Raw genomic sequence first — 26,963 nt, forward strand, 5'->3', positions numbered from 1 at the left:
ACCGCTTTACACAAAAAGGGGCAAAAACAGATCCTTGCAACAACAGACCAATCAGCCTTCTCCCAATTATCAGCAAAGTCATGGAATCCATCATTGCTTCGGATATCGAATCCTTCCTCTTCTCCAACAGCTTGATCCCTGATCATCAATTTGGTTTCAGACCAGGTCACTCTACTCTGGACATGCTGCTTCTGCTGTCTCAACAATGAATGGAGGTCCTCGTGGTCTTTGGCAGAGACTTGCTCATACCGGTCAAAGATGACAAATGTTTCGGTGATGTAGCGATTAAGCCGGCGCCCCATGCTGGCTGCGAGGTCAGCCACAGTGCCTGACGATGGCCACACCACGTGGTAGATGAGCTGCGATGCATCAACGAGTACAACATGTGGTGGGTGGGGATTGGGGGCAAGGATTCCAAGACGCTGGACGATCACAGACTTGTTACCCTTCCTGAGGCATCCATACTCATCGATGATGGATGCAGGGACCGGGCCGAGCTCGTAGTCAAAGAGGGCAGAGAGCTCCATTCTTCTCTTGCTCCCCACCACCAGCAGCCGAGCAAACAACGCCTCAAGGTCACATATGATCTTCGCATTGACCTTCACTCTTTTTTTGGTGAATGTCATTGTCACCACCTTATTTGAGATGGGCGCATGAAATCTCGCAGGAAGTGATGAAGAGAACAGTGTGCTCATGTCCTGTCCGATCTTCAATGCATCTTGCACATTCACCTTTTCATCTGCCACCTGGCCATTTATGATATGGTGGAGGGTCGCGGTCTCTATGGTGAGTGGATGGGAGTTTTCCTGTAGCATTCAAACGGAGCAATAGAGCGAAACAGAAATTTCAGTGTCCCAGGCCTATGTTTGATAAGGTTAATGCTATTAATGCAAATTTTACTAATTGCCTAACATATGCAAGTTAGCATCCGGCAGTTTCTAAGTGCTGGGGACCCATACTGTACATTTCTAACTTAAAACGTTGGGGTACTCAACATTTCCGGGTTCACAAGAGGGCTCTATAGGCTTGGCAAGTAGACTATTAACATATCACGTGCCTTCGATATGGTCTGGCACCCCACTCTGCTCACCAAACTCTCCTCCTATGGTTTCCATGGAAATCTCCATGCATGGCTTGCGGACTTCCTCTCTGGTCGTAAGTCAACGTGTGGCCTTGAATGGGTTTCTCTCATCTCCCCTTCCTGTTCAGGCTGGAGTTCCCCAAGGTAGGGTTCTGGGCCCTGTGCTTTTTCTCGTCTTCATCAACGATCTCTCCAAATCTCTGCAAAATCCTATCTCTTTGCTGATGACTCCACTCTCTGCCGCTCCGTTCCTCATCCCTCAGATAGGCAGTCTGCAGCCTCCTCACTCTCTGCAGACCTGCACAAAATCACAGACTGGTCAAACAAGAGAAACATGTCTTTCAATCCTGACAAATCTCACACTCTCACTATGTCTCTCAGAAAAGACCGACTGGACAACCCTCCCATCTACTTTCTGAACAATCCTCTCCAAGAAGTTCTGTCACTCAAGCTTTTGGGTCTCACTATCTGCCATGATCTTTCCTGGGAAAACCACATTTCCAAGCTGGCCTCCAAAGACAGTCGCCGACTGGGCATCCTCCATCGTGCGAAGTCCTTCCTTGGCACACCTGAGCTCCTCACCACATACAAGGCTTTCATCCGCAGCTCAATGGAATACTGTTCTCCCCTATGGGCCGGTGCTCCTGCCTCACACCTAGCTCGGCTTCACGCTGTTGAAACCAAAGCTTTCAGAATCATTGGAATCTCCCGCGATGAAGCCAACTCCGACGGCCTTTCACTCACGCACCGCAGGCAGGTAGGTAGGTGGTCTTTTTGTCTTTTATCGACTCCTATCCAGCCTTGCCCCCACCCCCCCCCCCCCCCCAGCTCTCTCTGGGCTCTGTCCCCCAAATATTCCTACAGGTCGCACAAGATCTGCCAGCAACCCTTTCTGGTGAAATTGCCAAAATCAAGACTCTCTGCTCACCTTCACTCCTTCGTTCCTCTTTACTCCCACCTCTGGAACAAACTCCCTCACCCTCTTCAATCCCACTCCTCCCTCCAGGTCTTTAAAATAACTGTTCACCACCATCTCCTATCTTCCCCCATCCAAAACCTTGATCTCTTCTACCCCCGTTAATTCACCCCAGATACACTTTTTTTTGAAATACCGACTTCTTTCCTGGAAGTTATAGCAGAATCCATGTGTTTTATACCTCCTCCCCCCCCCCCTTCCCATGCCTCCTCTCCCCAAGCCCTCTCCCTCTCACAGATCTTCCGATGTCCCTGTTCTCTGCTGTTGTACTTGTGTGCTTCCCTCTCTCTCCCCATATTGTCTCCCGCTCCATTTATTGCATGTTTTGTGTGTCGGTTTTTTTTTTTTTGTGATTGATGTTAGCTCTTACACGAGCCTCGATCTTGTATACAAAAAAAAGGGGGGGGTTCTTCACCATTGGGTGACAAGGCAAACAATGATATACAGCATGATATTTCAAAAAGGTATGGACGGATTTGGACGAAACGATTCGATTTGGTGGTGAGATTTGTGTGTGTGACAAGAACGAATTGATTCAACTAACAACGGTACCCACCCCATGGGCGGGGCTTCAATTGGGAGGCCCAAATGAAAAGGTAAAATATCAGAAATTGAAGGCTTTTTTTCTTTTAAACGATTTATATAAACATCCGTTAAATCTCAATCGGTGCAGCCGTTTGTGCGGCACCCGGGAAAATAACGTCATGCAGGAGCAAGTATCAGCAGGATGTGGCAGTGTGGGAGTCCACGTTTCTGATCCTCCTTCATGCCGAAGTAGCCCACCATTTCTCCAAGCATTCTGCTCTTCAGATCCGCCATGACAGATTTAAGCTCGATACTGAAGACGCGTGCAGTTAGTACTTCCGATGTCGTATTTCACACCTTTGAGATGTGAAGCATGGTCACAAATAAATGATTTGCCAGTACGTCATCCCGAGGTGCCCATAATAAGGGCATAAGCTGGTTCGGCCACTCTAATTCAATGTCATTGTGACCAAAATTTCTCGGCCACTCTAATTCAACGCTGTCTTCAAAGACCTGAGTAGCACCTGGATGCTATCCTAGTTTGAAGGTCATTTCAAGTTAAGGTGACGTGACGGTTGATAGGGGATTGTGAGGGGATGGTGGAGTGGGTTGAGAGGTGTGGGTCGGTCATGGGTATTGTTAGCTAGGGTGATGGTTGATGGGGAAATGTGAAGGGATGGGGAGGGGGTAAGGTGGTCATGGGTATATTGTTAGCTAGGGTGATGGTTGAGGGGGGCATTGTGGGGAGATGGTGGAGTGGGTTAAGGGGTGTGGGGTGGTCGTGGGTATTGTTAGCTCGGGTGACGGTTGATAGGGAATTGTGAGGGTGGGGAGGGGGGTGTAAGGTGGTCATAAGTATTGTTAGCTAGGGTGACACTTGAAGGGGGATTGTGAGGTGGAGTAGAGTGGGCGGAGGCTTGTGGGGTTGTCATAGGTATTGTTAGCTCGGGTGATGCTTGATGGGGGATTGTGAGGGGATGGTGGAGGCGAGGGGAAAAAGTGGGTGTGGGTTGGTTGTGGGTATTGTTAGTGAGGGTGACGTTTGCTGTTTGTTTTTTTCTGGAAAATTGAGATGCCTCAAAAACCAAGGACACATAAGTTGAACAGAAATCAGCAAGAGCAATATTACCAAAGGAAATCAGCAAGAAATTCAAATCAAAGCAGTTGTCAGCAGAAATGTCCGATGTCAGAAAAATGTGTTGCACGCTTGGAACAAGATTGCCCGTAGGGTCACCCGTAGGGCGGGTACTCTGCCAGTAATTTTAATGATAACTTTATTTGGTTCCTTATTTAAGACATTTGAGCCTTAAATATAGAGTGCTGCTTACATCAGTGGGATACTTCCAATCAGAACCAATCAGATCAATCTGAGGTGGGATGGGTGAGAGTCCGACTCACAGAGTACCATTCAAAGTTGCTTTCAGTATATTCCTTGTCTTTGATTTTGTGCCAATTACAAGTGAAAACCCTGACTCACACAAGTATGTGGTGGTGCAAGTTAACAGGAGCTTGATTGACCACTCTGACTGAATCCCATGTCACTGTAAATCCAAACTTAATATATTCAGGGTCGGATTTTCTGACGATGAGTTTCACCTCCTTTTAGCAACTCCTGAAGTTTCGCCACCATCGTCGGTTTTTCTTTTCAGTTAACGGTCCATGTTTGTCAAAATAAAACACAGTAAAAGTAAAATACAGCAGCTTGCCTTTTCGTGTGAACACGAGATGTCCGAGACGTTCTCCATTCCGGAAAAACCTTCGATCAACCAAATACGATCAACAGCGAAACTGCAAATACAGAATCCGCGAATGTTATGGATGGAAACCCTCACATGATTTCCTAATTCACCTTTAAACTCAATCTCTCCATATTTTCATGTTAAACAGCATCATTCCAATCACAAATTAATACAACAACATCAATATAACTTTTTTTCGTAAGGTAAATTCTACGACACTCGTGAGGTAAACTAATCACCTGCCTTCTCTGCTGGGTATGATGTCCGCGGACCACAAGGTTGCGCCTTCCGGACCACTGATGGTCGCGACCCACTGGTTGAGAATCTCTGGTCTTAACGACGTTTTAGAGAAGATTCTCCAACTTTAGTTTTGGATGCAGCAGATGGGACCGACGTTTTTTTCCGTACCAACGCTACATAGATCCCTCATCCATCCATCCATCTACAACCTTTATAAGACCTCCTCATTTAGAGGTCACCTTGGATATACAAGTTAATTATGAAAACTTTCTGCGTGGTTTGTAGTTAAAAGGAAGAATGTGGTTTAACCATCGCTGTATGAAGTTTAGTGATGACGTCATGAAAAACAATAATGAATGAATGAATGAAAATGAATGATCGTTTTAAGGCCATTTTCCCCGCTAGAGAGGGGGTTAGCCTTGCGGGCCCCATGACAATCATGGTTCCCTGTTTGAGGCAATGTTTTTATGGCCGGATGCACTTCCTGACGCCAACCTTTGGTCACGCTCTTACGATGCGCAGGGAGCCGGTGTACCTATAATAAATCAGGGTACTCACCGTGATCATTCATCCCAGCAAGCTGGTACTCAATTTGCTGACCTCGGAAGGATGACAGGCTGAGTCAACCCCCCTGGCGTTAATTCAGCGATCGACCGGGATTCGAACCCAGGATCCTAGGATCCCAAGCCGGCACCCTAACCGCTAAGCCAACACCAGGCTATCATATAGTCATATAAAACAACTAGCAGAGGTACCCGGCTTTGCACGGGAGTGGGAGGAGGAGGGGAGGGGGAAGAGGAGGGGAGGGGAACGGGGGGGAGGGGGGAGGGGGAAGCGGGGGAGGAGGAGGGGAGGGGGAAGAGGAGGGGAGGGGAATGGGGGGGGGGGAGGGGGAAGGGGGGGGAGGGGGGGAGGGGAAGGGGGGAGGGAAGGGTGCGGGGGTGCCCAGGGGAAGAAGGGCCCCTCCCCTCCCCCTCCCCCCCTTTCCCCTCCCCTCCCCCTTCCCCCTCCCCCTCCCCCTTCCCCCTCCCCCTCCCCCCCTCCCATCCCCTTCCCCCTCGTTCCCCTCCCCTTCTCTTCCCCCTCCCCTCCTCCTCCCCCTTCACACCAGGGGGGTTGACTCAGCCTGTCATCCCACCGAGGTCGGAAGTCGGAACTCATTGTCGTCAAATAAATGTAGCCTGTATGTTTCACTCTTTGTCACATGCCGTTGGTCCCATGTCAATCGGATGAAGTTGAAAAAGTAACGTTACGAAGGTTCTCTGGGACGTACTGATTCCGAATAATGAAGTTGAAAAATTAACGTTCCGAAATACGCTAATTACGCTAACAGAAGCGCTGGAGGGAGCACTGCGCTCCCTCCCTTAGATTCCCTCCCTCTTCTGCTAGCGCTAATTACGCGTAACACACTAATTTTAAAACCCGAAGTTTTTTTAATTTTAAGGTGTGCTGTAGTCAGAAGCGCGAGAAGCGCTGCGCTCCCTCCCTTCGAATCCCTCTCTCTTCTGCTAGTGCTAATAATACGCTAATTTTAAAACCCGAAATTTTTTAAATGTTTATGTCTCCGTGACATTCCTGGGACCATCCCGAGTCGAACAGTACTTTCCGCTCGCAAATCCGTCCACGGGTTCTCGAGATCTTAGAGATCGTAGATACATCAGGATACAGACACAGAGGCCAACTCTACTTTATATATATAGATGCAGTGAATAAAACAAAACAAGTGAAAAACACCTCATTAAATGAACAATGAAACACTTCAACATACATTTAATAAAAACTCGTTTAACTTATCTTCATTCCCATCATCAACAAACAGAAAATTATTTTTGTCTTTAAATAAACGTTTTACAGATCTTTCTCAGTATTAATAATAAAATGAGAATCTCCGAACAAATCTCTTCAGATGAGATCCAACCCGATCACGTGAACCTTCGTCACAGTTACAGTCCGAGGTTTACAAGATCACCCGGAATTTCTTCAACGTTATTGAATACTTCCTTTTTACGCACATCATTCTTCTTCCAGTTTGTAAGAAGATTGTTTGTGACGTCAGCAAGTTGTGTGTCGCCGCCACATTGCAGTGCGAAAATAAAAGCGAAAATAAAGGCTTTGTAGGGGCTACCGCTGGGTATACACAATCGCCTTGCACCTACTGAGGACGCGGAGCGATCACCATGCCGGGCTCGCCCAGGACGCCCGGGCACGCCCAGGACGCCCGGGCATGCCCGCTCTCGACTTGCCAGGCCTCGTCCAGGACGCCCGGGCATGTCCAGACTCGCCTTTCCAGGTTTCGCCCAGGACGCCCGGGCACGCCCGGTCTCGCCTTTCCCGGGCAAACGCTCCGGGATAATGTGTATATATATTGCTGCCCGATAAACGGGCTTTTCAGAGTACCCGAGTTGATTTGACACAATAAAGAAACTCGGACGAATTCCAGCTTTTTGTCGCGTCCATTCTTCCGCTTTACGTTGGAGCCCAGCTCCTACAGCTTCTTCTTTTCCTTTTGGTTTAAATGGCGTCTTCAGAGCAACGAGACTCGTCAATTTTATAAATTGCAAAACCGATTTGCAGTCTTTAGCTTTGTTGGCTCAGTGTATCTGGAATACCTGACCAGAATCCAGATGATCCCTATTGTATCCTGGAGAAGGACATATACCGAGTATTCCAGTCGATTATACCAGCATTCCTGTCAAAGGACTTCTCATTGCATCACATATATTTATGATAATACATTTATTAAAGAAATATTTTTCCTCATGCGGAGTTGATCATCCATATGAAATTTCGCATTGAAACATTCTGCAGTTTTGGAGAAAAAAATGATTAAATGTTTTCCTTAACTCCAAGATGGCCGCATATTACGTGGCTGATGCCGTCATAGTTCACAAATATATTTGCCACATCAGTAGTTAATCATATGTATGACATTTTGCATTGATCCATTAAGAGGTACTCTGGAAAATATTATGACTTCCGAAAATCGAAGATCTTTCAAGTATATTGGTTTTGGCAATGGTTTTGGCAATTGGCAATGTACAAAAGAGCGCGCACAGCTGTAAGGACGAAGGACGGGAACAGTGGTGAGTTTGAGGTGAAGGTGGGAGTGCATCAGGGGTCGGTACTAAGTCCACTACTATTTGTAGCTGTGATGGAGGTGCTGGCTCAGAACGTAAAGGAGGGTTTACCGTGGGAGTTGTTGTATGCAGATGATCTGGTGTTGATTGCGGAAAGTATGGATGGACTGAAGGAAAAGATGAACACGTGGAAGGAATGTATGGAGACAAAAGGTCTGAAGGTGAATATCGGAAAGACGAAGGTGATGGCAAGTGGTAAAGCATGTGGTGAGGTGGAAAGAACTGGGAAGTGGCCCTGTGCTGTGTGTAGGAAGGGTGTCGGAGTGAACTCCATTCAGTGTACAATGTGCGCTGAGTGGGTTCATCAAAAATGTAGTGGTCTGAGAGGGTCATTAACCAGTGTGGCAGCTACATTCAAATGTAAGGTGTGCACAGAGGGAGCTGCAGATGGCAGAAATGTTGAGTTGGATCTTGGAGACGGTGTGAAGCTGGAAGGTGTGAAAACATTTTTCTACCTCGGAGACATGCTGAATGGAGAAGGTGGATCAGACTCGGCAACGGTTGCTCGAGTGAGATGTGCATGGAAGAAGTTTCGGGAATTGAGTGGCGTGCTGATGATGAGGGGAGTGTCGTTGAAGCTGAAGGGAAAGGTGTATGCTGCATGTGTGAGAAGTGTTATGATTTATGGGAGCGAGACATGGGTAATGAACGTAGAGCAGCAACGAAGGTTGGAAAGGGTGGAAATGCGAATGGTTCGACGGATGTGCGGAGTATCGTTGAGAGAGAGGAAGACAAATGATGAATTGCGAAAGATGATGGGAATAGAGCCTGTGATTGATGCTGTGAAGAGGAACAGGTTGAGATGGTTTGGTCATGTGTTGAGGAAGGATGAAAGTGACTGGTTGAGAAGAGTGATGGAAATGAATGTAGAAGGAAGTAGAAGATGGGGAAGACCGAGAAAGACTTGGCTAAAGATGGTGGAAGAAGAAATGTGGGCAAGGGGGTTAACAAGGAGAGATGCAGAAAATAGGGCAAAATGGAGAAGATTGTCATGGGGACCGCAAGGCTAACCCCCGCTCTAGCAGGGAAAATGGCCTTTAAAATGCATGTTGTTGTTGTTGTTGTTGTTGTTTCAAGTATATTGGTTGGTCTTGTGCATTATTCTGTCTGTCCGTTTGTCTCTCTGTATGTCAGTCGCCTACAGGTCACAATTTTCAACCGATCATCGCCAAACTTCACGAAATGGAAGAATTGGTCATAAGCAAGACGCCTATTGTTTTGGGGTCAAAAGGTCAACAGGTCAACATCGGCAAAAGGTCACCAAGTTTGTTAAATTTCTAAAATCTTCAATTTTCATCCAATTAACTTGAAATTTTAAGTGTATTTGCATATCTGGTCACTGAATTCAAACCCCAACTTGTTTTGAGGTCTGCATAGACCAAAAGATCAACATCTGCCAGATTTATAAAATCCTTAATTTTCATGCGATTGACTTAAAATTTAAAAAAGATTTGCATTCCAGGTCACTGAATTCAACCACCAACTATTTTTGAGGTAAACATTGGCCAAAAGGTCAACATTGGCCAAAAGGTCAACATAAGCCAGATTTCTAAAATCCTCAATTTTCATCCGATTGACTTAAAATTTTAAGAGGATTTGCATATCTGGTCACTGAATTCAACCAAGTATTTTTGAGGTCAACATAGGCCAAAAGCGACCAGAGGCCAAATTTCTAAAATCGTCAATTTTCATCGGATCGACTTGACATTTTAAGAGGATTTTGCATACCAGGTCACTGAATTCAACCACCAAATATTTTTGAGGTCAACATAGGCCAAGTTTCCATAATGCTAAATTTTCATCGGATAGACTTGAAATTTTAAGAGGATTTGCATACCAGGTCACTCAATCCAACCACCAATTATTTTTCAGGTCATCATAGGCCAACAACTTATTTTAGGCTTCGGGATTTCACAAGTATCGTGCTATGCACAACATATTTATTGTTAAATTTTTTGCTTAATTTCAAGATGGTGGTCAAACCATATGACTGATGACATAATAGTTTGCAAATATTTTTCCCCCACTAGTATTTTTTAATTTTTTTTTAATATATATACTGAATCGAGGCTCTTGAAAGAGCTAACAACTGCGAGGGAAAGACAGCACAGGGGGACCGCGAGGGAAAGACAGCACAGGGGGACCGCGAGGGAAAGACAGCACAGGGGGACCGTGAGGGAAAGACAGCACAGGGGGACCGCGAGGGAAAGACTGCACAGGGGGACCGTGAGGGAAAGACAGTACAGGGGGACCGTGAGGGAAAGACAGCCCATAGTATGTTCACATATTTCAAGTTTTGTATCGATCTGATAAGCAGTTTCGCATAAGTAGTTTTTTTAAGTTTTATTTTTAACCCAATATGGCCACCAAATCACATGACCCATGACATTTTTTTCGCAAACTTTCATCCCCATACCGAGGTGATCATATTTTTGAAATTTCGCCTTTATCTGTTCAGCGGTTATGGAGAAGATGTTTAAAGCTTATGACGTAATAGGCAATGGCAGCCAGTTTAAGTCAAAATTGCAAAAACAAAATTCATGATGCACCAAGTTAAATTGGTATCTACAACGAGTTAACGTTTCGTGGAGAAAGCGAGAACAGTTTTGTCTGAATCGTCTCCAGAAAATGTGTTACAAGAACAATAGGCTTCCAGTGTGACCCTCACAGGAGGCCTGGTTATCCCGATACCATAACTGGTAACTTGGTACATCTAACAAAAAGAACCAATTCCCATGTACAACGACGCAAAGTTATGTTGTTGTACAATGAAAATTCAGACAACTTATCATAACATACAGTTTCTGAAATAGTGGAGCATGACGCGCCCGTGTCCAGTTCCATAACAATGTCTGTGTGACCTACCGACCGTCACACTGAGTGTAACCGCTGGGGTTCGGCGTATGAAGAAGAGGAGCCGCTAAGGCTCGAATTGTGAAGAAGAAGAAGACCAAGGAAATAGGATGACAGGAAACCTTGGGTCTCGCACAGGCGTTTTATTCGTTGCCTCCGTGAAACTACAACATGAGAAACAAACAGCGAATTACGAACAAATCTCCATTATTGCAGATCGCACATTCGGCTTCAATACAAACATTCATACAGCAGTTTGTCGTTCTGCACGAGAAATCCGCAATGTCGAAATACAAACCGTTTGCAAAGCATTTACCTCACAAAGCGGAAATTGCACATCAAATCGATTTCTTACACTTACAGCTTAAGCAGCGAATGTATTAATATTATGTATCAAAGAAACAAATGAAATTACATACCAACTTTGGATCCTCAGTTAACCTTTTTCAGAGTTCAGTGTTTAACCTCTTCACACCGTTTCATGCGCTCTTCCTCTGCGCGTTCCAGGCTCCAGCTCGACACAACATGAAATATCCTAAAGACTCCGCTAGTTAAAATATAAAAGATAGAACTAACTATGAAGCCGAATGGTGTTGGTGGACGTTACAAAACCGAGATACATATTGCTGTTACGAAAAGCACAATGTGAACCACCGATAAAAGCACTACACACAGCCGCTACACCGCCACAACCACCAGTACACCAAAACATTAGACTACCACGAACGAATGTGGTCGGCAGCCATTACACTCAGTGTTAATAATAAATTTAGAATCTTCGAACAAACCTCTTCAGATGAGAGATAACGCGAGACCGATCGTGGTCCACAATGTTTTGAGATGAGACTGATAGTGCATTATGATATGTAAGAAAAAGGGCTGGCGCTCGATTTTTGTGCCAAAAGTGATTTTTTTGCAGTTTTGTCAACTTTAGGGGGTAAATTAAAAGGAAAATTAGGGGTTGAATTTTTTCGCGAACTTTTCGGGGATTTTGGGGGGGCTTTTATGGGGGGTGACCCCCAAAAATTGCACAATCTATATCTCGGCTCCTACTAGGTCCTACTAGGATTTTACATTTTGGGGTCATTTATTTCCCTGTGGTGACCTTGAGCCAATGACCTTGACCTCAGATCATCTTGTAAACATCATAATTGAACTCGGCGCCCCCAGAAACCCTATCCTAGACACCAAGATCATGAAGCTAGCATGTCTAGGAGCCGAGATATAGATTTTGTAATTTTTGGGGGTTGCCCCCCCCTAAAAGGCCCCCCAAAATACCCGAAAGGTTCGCGAAAAAATTTAACCCCTAATTTTCTACCCCCAATGCCCCAAAAGTTAGCGAACAAATTCAACCCCTAATTTTTCTGTTAATTTACCCCACAAAGTTGACAAAACTGCAAAAAAATCACTTTTGGCACAAAAATCGAGCGTCATGACTCATGACATATCATAATGCACTAACTCCTCTCTGGCCTTGCCCCCCCCTCCCTCCCCCCAGCTCTCTCTGGGCTCTGTCCACCAAATATTCCTACAGGTCGCACAAGATCTGCCTGCATCCCTCTTATGGTTAAACTGCCAAAATCAAGACTCTCTGCTCACCTTCATTCCTTCATTCCTCTTTTCTCCCGCCTCTGGAACAAACTCCCTCACTCTCTTCAATCCCACTCCTCCCTCCAGGTCTTTAAAACGGCTGTTCACCACCATCTCTTATCTACCCCAATCCAAAACCTTGATCTTTTCTACCCCCGCTAATTTCACCCCAATTCCACTTTTTTGAAATACCAACTTCTGTCTTGGAAGTCCTTGGTGTCCTTGTGTTTTATACCTCTCTCCCCCCCCCCCCCTTCCCACACCTCCTCCCCCCAAGCCCTCTCCCTTCCACACATCTCCCTGCTCTCAAATGTTGTGTATGTGTGCTTCCCCTTCTCTCCCCATCTTGTCTTCCGCTCCCTCTTTTTATATATTTTGTTTGTCTGGTTGATTTGTTTGTGAAGTAAATGTTAGCTCTTTCGCGAGCCTCGATTCTGTATACAAAAAAAAAAAAAGAAGCTGCTCATTCGCAAGCTGCCGTTTCAGCACCTGGTCCGTGAAATCGCACAGGATTTCAAGAGCGATTTGCGATTCCAGAGCTCCGCGGTGATGGCGCTGCAGGAGGCGAGCGAGGCCTACCTCGTCGGTCTGTTTGAGAACACTAATTTGTGCGCGATTCAGGCCAAACGTGTCACCATCATGCCCAAGGACATCCAGCTGGCACGACGTATCCGCGGGGAGCGACCTTAAGCCGGTCGTCCACGGTGTGCATCACATACCACCCAACGGCTCTTTTCAGAGCCACAACACGTTTCTTGAAAGTGTAATCGCCCATTCACCGGATGGCAGGCTTTGTGATTCACTGGATGTTGTCACGCAGTACCTTGCGATGACGTTTAGCACCTCCTTTCCGAGACCCTTTACCACGTTCAGACATGACGTGACGATAGCAGTTGAATCCAAAACTGAATAAACTAAACGACGAGGATTCCTGTGAACTGCATTGATGCACCATGCACCTGCATTTCCGCGCACTTTCAATGGTGGTGACCGAGGTTTTCTTTTGATGGGAAATCGATATTACCATTTGATCTTTGACCCTTCCACGATTCCTCCGACATTTAATTATTTTCTCTGCGATGTTTCCTTGGTGATTTCTACCACGTCCGCATGTGCTCTTCGAGCCTTTTCCCCTTTGACCTCTATTTCCGCGCATGCGCACGTCGTCCTTTCGCTTTGACATTCTGCAACTGCACTGGTTTTCATGATCCCTTCGCTTTCACTCAAGTAAGCACGGCGTCCTGTCAAATAAGGTTTGAGTTATGCAGTAATTGACGACGATTTAATTCTGAACACAACTTGAACTGCAGAACTTTGACAAATATCAACGCGCGCTCACATCACCGAAGTTAGAAATAAGCTTCAACAGCATCAAGTCATCGTACGATATTTTGATGCCAGTTTGGATTTGATGAAAAGTAAAAACACTTGTTTTGTCCGCCAAACAACTTTAACCTCGTTGAACCCTCGTTGAAAACTTGTCTCTTTCAAATGTCATTTAATTGAGGTTCAAACACAATGAATGCTCGAAGTTTCCACATCATTGCACTACCTTGGACGACAGGTGATGAATTTGAGCAGTCCATTATGAATGAAAACATCGCAACAGTTTCGTTTACAAGGCCGGGATGGAAACGGTACATCACACGAAGCACGACACAAGCTCGATGACTGTGACGTTTGGATTAAAAAAAACCTTCAGAGCATTGCTTAGAGCTGTGTGCTGTTGGTGACCAGGTATTTCACACTGATGCTGGTGCATGCTCAGGTGGCCTCAACATGAGCCTCAGAAAAGGTGATTTGTCTTCTTGTTTGCTTGACTGCCTTGTAAAGATGGCTACAGGTGCACTTTCACAATGTTTTCTCTATAATTTCACAATCAAAATTTTAACGTTTAAGTTGGGTCCAAGAATAGATTTACCTCGTGAAAAACTGAGCCTGAGTGACGAAGCTCCTTGGGGGAAGCCCGAGAATGTATCCGACCGAGTAAGTGATGTTGTGTCTAAGCAGCTCTTCCATCTGCAGTGTCGGCCCGTGGAAGATGGTGAAAGGTGCAGAGGATGGAAAATGTGCTTCTCGCCGTTTGCCAGCATGTGCGTGTACCTGAAAATGCTGTGCGCATTACGCATGGATGTGTCGTCCACGTTAATTACTGAGCTCAAAGTGATGCGAGAAACAAACGGAAACGGAAACCAGGCCTATTGGTAGTTGGTGCTCTATAAATGACTGCTGCTCTGTTTCTATTGCTAATAATCTCTTTTTTTCCTTTCTGTCCCCCACAACCCACCACCATTTTTATTTACCTTCACCCCATCCCTCCTCCCAATAAGCCTCAGCGGGTTGCTCCACAAGAAGAGCCTGACGTATGTTACACACGCACGCCGTTGTGATCTTTTTCTGTTGCAAATTATTGATGAATATTTTGAAAAATGTTTTTGTAAACTTGTTGTGAGACGTACACAAAGGATGGCTTCTCAAAGCACCATTTTATCTTAAAAGTTTAAATGAAAATTTACCACATTCCTTTTGTTTTTCTTCCAAGTTTTAACTTTGAAGCCATATTTGAAGTGATGAGCCTTAGCACAGCTTTTGTCAGCATGAAATCGTGAATTTTTGCCATTTTAGACTTTTTCTATTTTTTTCTTCAAATTTTTCAAATTCAATTTTTTCATTTTTCACCTTTTATTCAAATTTTTCAAATTCCATTAAAAAAAAAAATTTGTCAAATTTGATTTTCTCTTTTTTTTGGACTTTTGTCATTAATTTTGCATGAAATCATGAATTTTTGTCAGCATGACATCACAGGTATGTTGTCACGTGAGCAGTTAAATGTGGCGATTTGTGATCGTTCTGGACTGTTTATTGATAAAGATGATCACTTGTTGATCGTCGACTTTCCAACGAAGTCAGTGACCAACTGTCCACCTTTTCTAACCCTCTTTAGGAAAAGGAAGAAGCTTCAAGCCATAAATCGGAAGGAGCGGAAGGAGATAATTGACGACTTTGCCCACACCACTGTCAACATCACCGGGGAGGATAGATTTTGGAAAAAAAAGAATAGGCCCACCATTGCGTATTCCTTGTTGGAGGGTATATCTAGTTATGTTTGAGGTTCTGTCACTTCAATGCAATTTTTGTGGCCTTCACCCCTTGTCGGTATAAAACCACCTTTAGAGGCCATGCGGGGGTTGGCCTTTTTCGGGAACCGTGGTTGTTGTTGTTTTTCGGTCCCCTTTTTGAAGCAATGTTTTACGGCCGGATGCCCTTCCTGACGCCAACCCTTTTTGCCGCCTTTAACGACAAACAGGGAATTACCAGTGAACTGGTACTCAATTAGCCGACCTCGGAAGGATGACAGGCTGAGTCAACCCCCCTGGCGTTAATTCAGCGATCGACCGGGATTCGAACCCAGGTATCCTTGGATTTATCCTAAGCCGGCACCCTAGCCGCTAGCCCAACACCAAGGATATGACACCAGGCGCCTATTCCCGAAATGGAGACAAATAATTATTCGACTTTGCGAAACGGCAGGTGCGAAGAAAGATGAGGGTTTTTAATTATTGTTTTTTTTATCCACGATGACATGAGTTGCAGGGATTTGTCGTTTGTTGTTGTTGAAAGCTTTGGGTCTCTCCTTTTCTTCCTTCTTCCAGCTTTGTGGTCATTTTCAATCGCCCCACAACCCTCCTCTCATGAGGGGTTCCTTCTTTGTTTTTGTTTTATCGATGAAAGCTCTTCCGATATCCAGTACATTCATTAATGGAGAGTGGAATTGTGGAACACGATCAAATCGGTTTATTTTGGTAATTGGATACGGCCCATTCAATCGTACTGATTTTTAAAAAGCTGCCCTTGTGTATACCTTTAAACAAAAAAAATGCAAATAAATTGAAGGCCTTTAACCAAAAAGGAATTCTTATTCCAATAGTCATATCCAACTGGACTCTAATGCTCTATGGCATGGAAGGAGCGGTCGGTGGAGAATTGCGTGGAACTGCGTCAAGAACTTGCGTGGAACGGAATGCTCTACATCTTGTGCCGGTGCTGATGGTTGGCTCCGTTTTCTTTTATCACAAGCCGGTTTTTTGTTTTTTTGAGATCGGACCATAAACCTATCATCAACATTTTCCTTTTCCTCTGTGTTTTTTTTTTATGGGACTGTTGTCGTTGGCAATATCAAATGTGCTTGGGGCTATGATAAGGGCAGCACACATGCACAGCTTTTGGTTTGGTCTACGCTTTAGACTTTGGTCTCTTCTTCCTCTTCTTCTTTTTCTTTGTCAAACCAAAACAAGTTGCTCCATATGCACTTTGGCGTGAGAACCACAAATCATACCTACCTCTGTTTCCTCTCATATCAATTTATAGAATTCTACTGGTCTTTTTAAGTGTTCTTATAGTCATAATTTACAGAAGGATGGAAGGACCAGAAGACACAGTGCAATTTCTAGCTTATACAGACTTACTTATACCCCAAGACAACATAAAAGACGGACGACAATCAGACTTACACGGGGGGATGAAGGCAGGAACGAATGGCTGGAAGGAGAGGAAGGTTCAGCTGGACGCAGTAGGACAGCCGGGCCGGGAGCGAGCAGCCGCCGACTCTCCACCCTCGGGTCCACACCGCCGGGATGTTCGCAGCAGCGCGTCGGAGCTTGATGTGGCAAGGCTGGTTGGAAACAGCGTCTCCCTCACTCGTACTCCCGCAGGTTGCACGTTTCTCTTTACCAACTCAAGCGCCTTCCTGACAGAAACTGCCTTCGTGCTCCCTCGCTCGTCTGGCTCCCTCCCTCATCTGCTGCCTCAATCGTCTGCTCGTGGGGCTCTCCCGTGACGGGTTATATATGCCACACCCATGAATCTTCACGAACCTCCCCGGTCATTCTTTTCTCCGCCCTCTCAAGCCAAACCCCTCATCCTTGGTTGGTTGATCGGGGCTGGCTCACTCCTCCCTCCGATGACGAGGGCGGAGACACGCCTTTCTTCTCCGAACCGACCACGTGTTCAATGGAGTTTGGGGTGAAGAAAACCGCCAATGCACTGAGAGGATTGGGGGAGACTTGAAAAGGGATTCTGTCTTATCTGATTCGGTGCAATGCAGTGTCAATTAATGGGAAACAGAGCCTTAAGCTAATACACAGAATAAGGAAATAACTATTTAGAAGGGTATATGATTTGCTACGTGTATGTATATGGACTAACTAAGAGGACGACCTTTGACCTTTACACACAAAACAGAGATATTTACAAGGAATCATTACACTACTTCGAGGGTGATATTTACAACAAGATTCAAATCCACAACACTGCACCCTCATCCTCTAGGCACGTACTCGGGCCTATAAAACTTTAACTTAGTGTGACACGTAGGTGTAGTTCCCTCTACATTTAACCTGACCCTGAGTGTGACAGTTTTAAAACACAAATAAGTATGTCCCCCTGCTGCATTACACCCTGCCTAACAGATTTACGCCCACAGCTAACCGAATTGCAGAATTGTCTTCAAACTAAACATGAACGGTGGGGAGCATTGTTTACAAATGACGCTAATTGTATTTACACAACGCAACCCAGGACCTGCGATTGTTCCTTTTGGGGGGGGGGGGCGAGACAGCCTGCGCTGCATCGACAAGCCAGCACCCATAATCACCGAAGCACCATAAACGCACCATAAACGCACCTGAGTGCACAGTCACCACAGTTCATAATAACAAACAAACCCCTGTTGCTGGTCTTGCTCTTCGGCTCCCTCTGCTGGCCATTATTCTTCCTGATGTTGTCAACTTCATCTTCTTGCTGGCAGCCTATTTGGACATAAAAATTGCACAAAATGTGTCCGTTTATTTATGGCCCACAGGGGCCGAATATGAGTGGTTCACCTGTGGGCTTGGTGCCACCTCACCGGGTCTGCAAGCAAGATCTTGGGCCATCGTGGCCGGTTCCAGCAGAGGGGCCATGCCCCAACCCGTGGGGTCCATGAGTGGTGCTCAGCCACAGACATGTGGTCCATAAGTGGTGCATCAATGCAGACAGCTGGTTGCGGGGGTTCTGGCACACAATGGCGGACTCTCGCACGCTCCCCTCGGTGCCCAGAGAGCATGATCCATGGGTCGGGGAAGGAAGACAGAGAGGGCAGGTTAGCGAGGGGTAAGGTCACAAGGGTACACATCAATAAAGGCAATGCAAGGTGAGGTGCGTCTGGAGACTGAGCGGAGAAAAGCTCGTCCCTACTGTACGTCACCCCCCCTGTTACCTGTTCTACCCTTGCCCCTTACCCCCGTATGTAGAAAAATCTACACCCTTACCAATTCATCACTACTGTCTCGTCTTCCCCATATTTCCCGTAATACCAAATTCGTCACCACAATCCCTCTAATCCAAAATTTGCCATCACCAATTCATCATCAATCCTCATAAGGAGGGAGAGATGGAACATCAGTACAATGTCACACCCACGTCATGATGCGTCTCACAATCCAAACATTTGCACAGAAAAAAAATAACCACATGGCATGCTGTGGCGTTCTGTCACCTCAGGTGAGTGGATGTCGATGGTGCAAGGAGATTTCCATCCTATCTACCTTCTAAATGACATTAACACACTTTACACTACCCGGGGTCTCTCCCTGCCAATCCATTGGCAATCTTACTCTATGCGGTTTTAAGAACCAAATTCCCATTGACCATTGACCATTGACCATTGACCAAATTCCCATTGTGGTGCTTCATCAATTTGGGGTCTCACTCCCCCGATTCAACTCCCTGTGCCTTTGCACAATTTCAGGACGGGGTCATGTGGCTCTCCCAGCAGGTCTACCCACCTGCACACCTCCACCACTGCAGTTGTCTCCGAGCTTACCTGCTCCTTACACTAACCTATCTAACTGGGGAAGGCCCTCTGGTGCTCTCCCCACTCGGTGCCCTCTGGCACTGGGCTACCCGGGTCCGTCCTCTGGATCCTCGGGCCCCATCCACGGCTCCCAGAGCCCACCTGCGGCCTCACCTGGCCGACATCCTCACAGTGGTGGAGTGCCCATTTAACTACACACTAACAGGCCACACGCCCAGCCATTTCCACGTCACTAATGCACCCATCCAAACACCATTCTACCACACGCACCACAGATGCCAATATCCAACCACAATTTACCTACTCCCTCTACCTAACTTTTAAACTACCCTCCCCGGGTATTCGTGATGGGGTCCATCCTCCCCATACACACCTTCGCACCATCCACTCCACAGTTTCCACCATACTCACTCCACACCATCCATTCCATACTCCATATATTCCATACCATTTATTCCATTCAACCATGCTCACCTGTATTTGCACACCTGTGCCATCACACCTGGTGCTTCCTGCACCCTCCTTCCTCCCAGGACAATTTGCTCAACACAACACGCAATCACCATTACTCAGTCATACACTGCTCCATACACCTGTTCACTTGCTCAATACAACTCACAACCACAATTATTCCTCACACACTTTTACACACGCATGGCATCATCTGACCTACCTGGTTTCCCTCTAACTTGGTGCTCCCCGTCTTCCCTTTAAACTAAGCACATCCCACGTTGTTATCAACCATTCTAACCTCTCTATGTCCCCGACTACCTGTCCAATGTTGCGACTTAAATCTACAGTTACCTATGGTCATCTTCTCTAGATCCCTATCATTTTATCCTAACCCTCCCTCGGCGAGCTTCCACTGCCATAAACCCCATAGCTATTGCTCATGTGCCCCGTTGTGAGGGATGGTGGATTTGCCATCCCACCACATCGGGCATCTTCCACTAGAAATTTTGCTCATCAAATTCCAGCCAATCAAAAATTTTCCAATCACTGCCAATCCTTCTACCAATCATTTGCCAATCATCAAATTTTGCTTTTCAAATTCATTACTGCTACCACCCTCACACGTCTACTCACTTGAGCCTCTCGGTGCGTCAATTCATTTTCAAAGCCTAGCTTCGCGAAGCCAAGCAATGAATGCAGGTGGTCTGTTGCCGGGGGTGGGGTCCGTCCGGCAGTCGGTGCAGGGAAGGAGGTTTACTCGGGCCGGGATCGCACGCACCATCTCGGCACGGAACCGTCCGATGCCCCCATCTCGGCCGGCTGGAATGCCGCGACCACAAGTGGTCACCGTGCCGACCTTTCCCCCCAGTCCTCGAACCGGGCCGCCTGCTCCGCTTAGCGGAGCACGGACGTGACCGTTTAGAGCGAGGCCCTGCGTGGATCGCGTACGGCGGTTCTTTCGAAACCGCCGTGGTTACGATCCCTGCTGGTTCCTGCTGCGCACAAAGCCCGGCACGAACCGAGGGCTCGCTTCGGCTACAAGTCGATCTAACCGCTGCTCCGTTTAACGTCGATGCTCCACTTGCATGCTCACACCCCGTGTTCCGTTCCTTGCTCACACATCCAGCTGTCTCCATGCTCTCCGTCATTGCACCTTCTCTTACACACCCCCCAGGTACACTCATAGACTTCGTCACACACCTGACCACCGCACACCTTGGCACACACTCATCGTTTGTACACCTCACCAACACACCTCTTCGCGCCCCCTCCTCGGTCACATCCTCTGTGACAACCACGGGTGTGCACTCACCTGCACACCCAATCACGTGCTTCACTACCAACTCAAGTGTGCATTCCCACATGCGCTGGACCAATCCAGGTGTGCATCCTTCCATTCCGGGTGTACATTTTCTCGCACCTGCCACAACCAACTCGTGCTCCATGTCCCTCTCACTACTCTCACCACCACACTCGCGCATCCACCCTTACTCTCGACAGCGCACTCTGTAATCATGCACCCATCCGTTGCACACCTTTCTGTTGCATCCTCTTGTGCACACTCCCCCATTACATCCTCCGTAACACTCACCACAGGTGTGCACTCTTTCGTTACATCCCCTGTCACACTCCCCATCATGCGCTTCCATGTGCCCCCCCCCCCCCCCCCCCGCACACGCGCCACGACCAACTCACTCTCGACAGCACACTCACTCCTTGGCGCGCACTTTTTCCTCACACACCCTATAGTCGGACATCCTCGCACACCTCCTACTTCACACTCTGGACCAGTCGCACACCTTACCAGCGGCCTCTCACGAACACCCGGGTCTAAACCAACACCCAAGCCGACTGAATCTCCCCTCACACCATATACATTTCCGAGTATATCGCCACTCACCTCGGCACCTCGTCTCCGCTCCTCCTCCGCCACCTGCAAACTCTTTATTTGGTTAGTCAGCACATCATCACGATTTGAGCACAGACCTTGCACCAATTCCATCACCTCCTCCTTTATCTCTCTGTTAGTTTCCCTCCGTCTCTTCTTAATTTCACTCACCTCCTCTTCCACATTCTCTAATTTTTGCTTCACCTCTTTCATTTCCCGGTGCGCCCCCTCAATTTCGTCCTCGAAGGTCACCTTGATCGTTTCTATGTGCGTCCTCACCTCCCATTCTTTAGTCTCCATTGCCTCCGTTACCTCGTCCAACCTCTTTGCCAACCCCTCATGTACCATCTGACATTCCCTCTTTGTCGCTATGAGTTCTTTCTTTATCTCCTTCTGCATCGCCTTTAACCCCCCGATTATCGCAGTGTTCTTTTCCACTTGCTCCACTAATTCCTTTTGTCCCACCGTCAGCTGTTCTACTCCCCTCGTCAGATCCTCTATGCCCCCCTGTAACCTAGCCGTACTATTTCTCACCTCTTTCTCCATATGCTCCTCACCTCGCTTTACCTCCTCGCGTACCCCCGAGACCTCCTCGCTCACACCTCGTCTGATCTCCTCCCCCATTTCTCCCATCTCCTTGGTAGATGCTGCCCTCATCTGTTCCAAATCATTCCTCTGGGCATCCAGTTTGGTTTCCAACCCGATTTTCACCTCCTCTATCTGATCTCCCATCTGTTTAATTTCCCGGGCGGATTGCTCCCCTATTTCCCTCAATTTGCCTTCCATGGTGTTTTCTAACCCCCCAAACCCATTCTTCACCCCTTCCATCTGGTTCTCCTGGGCAGCCATTCTATTTTCCAACCCCGTTAACCCCTCCTTCATTTCCCAAATTTGATTACCCATGTCCTCTAGTTGGCCCCCCAATTTACCTTCGAGCCCCCCGGTTTGGCTTCCCATATCATTTCTCAATTCCCCGATTTGGTTTTCTAATCCCCCAAATTTATTGTCTAAACCCTCAAATTTATTGTCTAAACCCTCAAATTTATTGTCTAAACGTTCACGGGTACCCCTTGCTTCATCCCTCATTGCTCCCATTTGGCCTCCCATTGCTTCCATTTGGCCTCCCATTGCTTCCATTTGGCCTCCCAGCCCCCTGTTCTCTTACATGAAGGCCCGCATTTGCAGCATGAATAGGCCCCAGTCCATTGGCGGCGCTGCTACGGTCACGGGTGCGGCGACATTTGGTGCCGCTGCAACATCGTGCGCGAGGGCGCCATTTTGTGCGCCTGAACCCTCTGCAACCACATCCTCATTGCTTTCCTCCTCCATTATTCCCACTTCTTCCCTGGGGTCCTGGGTCACCTCTACCCCTTCTAACTCTACTCCCACCCGCACCCGATCGCCTTGACTATCCATGGCACGATTTTAAATTAAGGATGTTAAATAAAAAAATTGCCACTCGTAATTTTTGAGTGCGTTAAGCGCACTTCAGGTCCGAATCTCGCTCCTGACACCAATTGTTGCGGATCTCTCCGTCGGCCTTTTTCCCCTTAAGAAGGGGGGATTAATCCCTTTGTGTATGACTGACCGACGTGAGTCCTGAAGTTGCCCAAGCTCCCTCCGGAGAGGCAGGTGAGCAACCCCGTTCGCGACCGCGGACAAGATGTTAATTGCCGAGCGGATTAGCAGCCGCGGCACGAACCATTAGCAAGTAACTGACCCGATTCTTAACGTTGGCCAAATCGTGCCACAGGTATCCAATGGGGAAATCACTAAAACGAAACGGATGTAAAGGAAAGAAAGGCAAGGTAGGAAGAACAAATATAATTTATTACTAACTATTTTGTACAAGACCAAAAGAACCAAGGAGAAGGAAAGATAAGAAAATAATTTACAGAAGGATGGAAGGACCAGAAGACACAGTGCAATTTCTAGCTTATACAGACTTACTTATACCCCAGGACAACATAAAAGACGGACGACAATCAGACTTACACGGGGGGATGAAGACAGGAACGAATGGCTGGAAGGAGAGGAAGGTTCAGCTGGACGCAGGAGGACGGCCGGGCCGGGAGCGAGCAGCCGCCGACTCTCCACCCTCGGGTCCACACCGCCGGGATGTTTGCAGCAGCGCGTCGGAGCTTGACGTGGCAAGGCTGGTTGGAAACAGCGTCTCCCTCACTCGTACTCCCGCAGGTTGCACGTCTCTCTTTACCAACTCAAGCGCCTTCCTGACAGAAACTGCCTTCGTGCTCCCTCGCTCGTCTGGCTCCCTCCCTCATCTGCTGCCTCAATCGTCTGCTTGTGGGGCTCTCCCGTGACGGGTTATATATGCCACACCCATGAATCTTCGCGAACCTCCCCGGTCGTTCTTTTCTCCGCCCTCTCAAGCCAAACCCCTCATCCTTGGTTGGTTGATCGGGGCTGGCTCACTCCTCCCTCCGATGACGAGGGCAAAGACACGCCTTTCTTCTCCGAACCGACCGCGTGTTCAATGGAGTTTGGGGTGAAGAAAACCGCCAATGCACTGAGAGGATTGGGGAGACTTGAAAAGGGATTCTGTCTTATCTGATTCGGTGCAATGCAGTGTCAATTAATGGGAAACAGAGCCTTAAGCTAATACACAGAATAAGGAAATAACTATTTAGAAGGGTATATGATTTGCTACGTGTATGTATATGGACTAACTAAGCGGACGACCTTTGACCTTTACACACAAAACAGAGATATTTACAAGGAATCATTACACTACTTAGAGGGTGATATTTACAACAAGATTCAAATCCACAATAATATATATATTATTATAGATGCTCCGCGCACCTCACCACACGTCCTTTCACAGGGCTAGGCATCTTTGACCATTTTGGTGTCTTTTGGGTTTCATGGTATTTTGGGTCTTCAGGGCCATTTGGGTCTTCAGGGTCTTTTGGATCCTCAGGGCCTTTAGGGGTATTTTGGGTCTTTGAGGTGTTTTGGGTCTTCATGGTCTTTGGTGTCTTCAGAGGCTTTTGGGTATTAAGGGTCTTTGGTGTCTTTTGGGTCTTCAGGGGCTTTTAGGTCTTAAGGTTCTTTTGGTTCTTCTTGGTCTTTAAGGGTCTTTTGGGGTCTTTTTGGGTCTTCGGGGTATTTTTGGTCTTCGGGGCTTTTTGGTCTTCGGGGTCTTTTGGGTCTTCGGGGTCTTTTTGGTCTTTGGGGTCTTTTTGGTCTTCATGGTCTTTTTGGTCTTTGGGGTGTTTTTGGTCTTTAGGGTCTTTTGGGTCGTTGCGGTGTTTTGGGTTTTCGGGGTGTTTGGGTCTTTGGGGTGTTTTCGGTCTGCGGGGTGTTTTGGGTCTTCGGGGTGTTTTGGGTCTTTGGGGTGTTATGGGTCGTTGGGTGTTTTGGGTCTTCGGGGTGTTTTGGGTCTTCAGTGTGTTTTGGGTCTTCGGGTGTTTTGGGTCTTCGGGGTGTTTTGGGTCGTTGGGGTGTTTTGGGTGTTCGGGGTGTTTTGGGTCTTCGGGGTGATTTGGGTCTTTCTGGGTGTGTTGGGTCTTCGGGGTATTTTGGGTCTTCGGGATGTTTTGGGTCTTCGGGGTGTTTTGGGTCTTTGGTGTGTTTTGGGCCTTTGGGGTGTTTTGGGTCTTCGGGGGGGTTTTAGGTCTTCGGTGTGTTTTGGGTCCTTGGGGCGTTTTGGGTCCTTGGGGTGTTTTGGGTCTTTGGGGTGTTTTGGGTCTTTGGGGTGTTTGGGTCTTCGGGGTGTTTTGGGTCTTTGTGTATTCAGGGTATTTTTGAGCCTCAGGGCATTGAAGGGTATTTTGGGTCTTTGGGGTCTTTGGGGTATTTTGGGTCTTCAGAGATGTTGGTGGTCTGAAGGGTCTTGGGGGAATTAAAGGGTCATCAAAGGTCTGAGGGGTCTCAGCAGTCAACGCAATTAAGAGGGTTAATTAAGAGGGTGGTAATTCTATTTGAAGAAGAAGAAGACGTTTTCGTCGCATATAAATAAACATAGCGACATATATAACCATGTACGTTTGCTCTGTTGTAATAAAATTACAATGTATTAATTCAAGCAAGGATTTTAAAATTGACATTACGATCATCATGCTTGATGTGGAAATAGTCTCCAGACCTTTCCGGTGTCCGAAGCCACCCTGAAAGAAACTTCCCCAAAATAAATATATAACGATGATGAAGACTTAAAAACTACTAATCTGATCGTGTTTAATCGATTCTAATCTGATCGTTTAATCTGATCGTGTTCAATCGCCTTATTTATTTAAGGACTAGGAAGGCTGACGTCACAAATGTATCACGTCGTAACCATGGAACAACAACAATCATTTGGATGCAGATGTCTCGTGGTGTTCAACGTCTTTTCGTCAGCTGGCGAATTTTTTCATAGTAAATTTCTCTACCCGCCTCCTCGTACCTTTTTTATTTCCCAAGGTGCGTCTTTTTAAGAAGACTTCGCAACGAAGGTATCCCGCACGGGTTTCACAGCATTAAGTGAATTTGATCTTTTCATGTCCGATGGCGAGTATTGTGTGCTAATCAATGTACGGAATCACCTCCTCAGGAAAACCACGTCTCTGTGACGAATGATGATCTCTGTGAGGGTCTTCAAGATGTGACACATAAATTGCGGACGGACTGGATATGTAGTTACTTTTCCGGGTCATCAGGAGGTGTGTGGTATTTTCGGTACGTAACGTGGTTTGAGCGAATGAACCACAAAACGATTTCCAAACCCCACAGTCCATCGAAGTATCCGATTTTCATTCATTTTCTTGCACATTCCCACACTTCTCTCGCACATTCCCCCCTCCCCCCCCGCATGAACCCACAACCCCTCTTGCACATTCCCACACCCCCACAACCTCCTCCCCCCCCCCCCCCCCCGCACGATCCCACACCCCTCTTGCATATTCTCACACTTCCCTCGCACATTCCCACAACCCCTATCGGACATACCCCCTCCCCCTTCTCGCACGATGCCACACCCTCTCTTGCATATTCCCACACCCCTCTCGCACATTCCCACCTCCCCCCCCCCCCTCTCGCATGCTCCCACACTCCCTATCGGACATACCCACCCCCCACCCCCTCTCACGATCCCACACCTCCTCTTGCACATTCCCACACCCCCAAAAACCCCTCCCCCCGCACGATCCCACACCCCCACAACCCCCTTCCCCCCCCCCCCCCCCGCACGATCCCACAACCCCTCTTGCACATTCCCACACCCCACAACCCCTCCACACCCCACAACCCCTCCCCCCCCCCCCCCCCCCGCACGATCCCAAAACCCCTCTTGCACATTCCCACACCCCCTCTCGCACATTCCCACAACCCCCCCTCCTCCTCCTCGCACGCATGTGTTGCAATCAGTCAGATATTCCGATTAAGTGCATAAGTTGTACTTCAAGAGAATTTTGAAAGAAGATTTATTGCGAAATGGGCCCAGCCCGGCTGAAGCGGCCTCGACCGGCCTCGCCACCCTCCGAGCCTATAACCTTCCCGGGGCCGTTCCGTCATTTTTTGTTTTAGATGTTTCCTCCTGTCGTTCACCGTTCAGGAGATTAGCGCCTGCAGACAAACAAACAAACAAACTGTGCGAGCTATGCTGGCACGATAAAACCGGACAAAATG

The 26,963-nt window shown here is 47.3% G+C and overlaps 1 protein-coding gene and 1 long non-coding RNA gene across 5 annotated transcripts in view; one reads left to right on the plus strand and one right to left on the minus strand.

Annotated features, from left to right (window-relative positions):
• Positions 1-11,073, minus strand: part of LOC137425225 (DNA topoisomerase 3-beta-1-like) — a 36,196-nt gene extending 25,123 nt beyond the window's left edge. Inside the window, exons 1-4 of one of the 3 annotated variants that reach the window (XM_078776428.1) lie at positions 10,971-11,072; positions 10,564-10,715; positions 4,289-4,370; positions 1,091-1,379 (exon numbers count right to left, since the gene is read on the minus strand). The gene's annotated coding sequence lies outside the window, so the exon portion shown is untranslated. Of the gene's footprint in view, positions 1-1,090; positions 1,380-4,288; positions 4,371-10,563; positions 10,716-10,970 lie in introns of all 3 variants that reach the window. The other 2 variants (XM_078776429.1, XM_078776427.1) reach the window with 2 other exon arrangements.
• Positions 11,074-13,238: 2,165 nt separating this feature from the next.
• LOC137425226 (uncharacterized) lies at positions 13,239-16,267 on the plus strand. 2 transcript variants are annotated; one of them, XR_010984078.2, is made up of 5 exons: positions 13,239-13,368; positions 13,706-13,778; positions 13,879-13,936; positions 14,167-14,504; positions 15,086-16,267. It is a non-coding gene; the product is annotated as an uncharacterized LOC137425226 (long non-coding RNA). The 2 variants fall into 2 exon arrangements; XR_010984077.2 differs by having other exon boundaries at positions 13,706-13,936.
• The last annotated feature ends 10,696 nt before the right edge of the window (positions 16,268-26,963 follow it).

This window comes from Myxine glutinosa, chromosome 4, assembly GCF_964187855.1.
Source record: "Myxine glutinosa chromosome 4, kmMyxGlut1.1, whole genome shotgun sequence".
NCBI classification, from domain to species: Eukaryota; Metazoa; Chordata; class Myxini; order Myxiniformes; family Myxinidae; genus Myxine; species Myxine glutinosa.